The following is a 1,723-nucleotide window of genomic DNA, read 5'->3' as shown; positions in this document are numbered from 1 at the left end:
GGCTGCTGTGGACTTGCCTTTTGCAGAAACAATGAGTTTGGTTGCTTTGGATGGAAGCCTACAAGCAGCTTTTCCCTCTGGAAAAGCTCATGGGCCGAGGGAATGGCCTTGGACTGGGCTGGGAGGGGCCCTGTTACCCTGTTAGCCAGAGCACTGCTGCCCTCAGTGCAGGAGGAGGGAACATGGAATAAACACAGAAGGTGGAATGTCCCATATGCTGTGGGCAGAAGAGTCCTATGGTAACTGCACTGCTGGGGACACTGATTTTTCTGTGTTTGTGCTATAGTTCTCCTGGCTGAAGCTGAGAATTTCGGTTGAATTGTGCTTTACACTGGTACCCCATAATGTGTGAACTTCATTTTGTGGGGATTTAATCTGCAGTCTAGACTGGAAAAAAACCTGGGCCTGAAATCAGTAAGTGCCTTAAAAGTACACTGTACTAAACACCTTCCCAGTGGACCCCTGAGATTCAGGTTTCCACTTCTGATCTTGACTGCTGTGCTCCATGGCCCACGTTTCAAACAGGGCTCACAGTGCCTCACCTTCTACAGGGGTGTTGCAAAGGACCATGAAGAACAGCAGAGGGAACTCTTGAGGAAAATAAAAATTCAGACTCTTGAAAGCCGATAAACTCAGGAAATACAAATGCAGGAGATCTGAAATGCTCTAGCAGTGAGCAGTAGTGATTCCTGAAGTACTGTTGGGTGTGTGTACTCAGTAAGACAAGGTTCAAGAACTTGAAGCTCAAATCCACAAGATTATGCATGAGCATGAAGAGACCAAATGAAGACTGAAGACATAATTTTATTTTTGGCACTTCCTAGTTCTACATGAGTGACTGCACTCAAGTAAGTGTCTCTCTTAGGGCAGTCTTTGTTAATTACTTACAAATTTTTGGCAATATCCAGGCTTCCCTTCCCCTGTGGAAGGACTTTATAATTAAAATCTCCAATATTTGTTAGGGCACCAGCAAAATTCTCAATCCAGCCACTCAACAGTTCATCCTCTCCAAACATGGGAATTTATATCCTCTGGATGCTTTCCCTTCCAGCAGTTGGCAGAAGCCACTCCTGGCCAGGAGCAGGTCCCTCCCAACACCTGCTCCGGCAGGACATGATCTCCACACAGCTTTGGGTCCTTGGGGACTGCCCTGGAATGTCAGCCACAAGTGGCTCCATGGGTGCCTAAAGGTGATGAGAACTTACAGGATATGTTTAAATGACTGACTAAAGGGAAAACAGACCAGTCTCAAAGTGCCCAGTAACCCACTTACATGTGGGACCTTGCACCTGCAAACAGGACTTCATTGTGAGCCCTGGAAGTGCTCTAATCACAGCTGCTGGGCCTGGGCTGGTGGGATTTGGCCCAGACCCCAGCTGGGAAGTTTCCCAATGGGCTGGGATGAGTGGTTTCCTATCAGCAGTTTTCTGAAAGTTCCTCAGATGCTTTTGTGGCTTTGCCCAGAGCCCTGTCAGTCTGTGGGGCAGCACCCTGCAAGGCCAGCCCCCACCACCATGATGGACATGTCCCACCATGCCCTCAGCAGGCTTCAGCCAACCTGTCCTGAGCAATTTGACCTCACAGCTGAACATTCAGAGCCTCAGAGCAGTCTTGGAGGTGTTTCCTCCATGCACTTCAACATGCAGATGCTCCCACCCAGCACAGACAGCATCAGTGAAAGCACCAGATTCATTTAGTGATGTAACAACTGAAAACAGCTGTC

Source organism: Geospiza fortis, unplaced genomic scaffold (genome assembly GCF_000277835.1).
Source record: "Geospiza fortis unplaced genomic scaffold, GeoFor_1.0 scaffold138, whole genome shotgun sequence".
Taxonomy (NCBI): domain Eukaryota; kingdom Metazoa; phylum Chordata; class Aves; order Passeriformes; family Thraupidae; genus Geospiza; species Geospiza fortis.
This window is presented reverse-complemented; position numbering follows the sequence as displayed.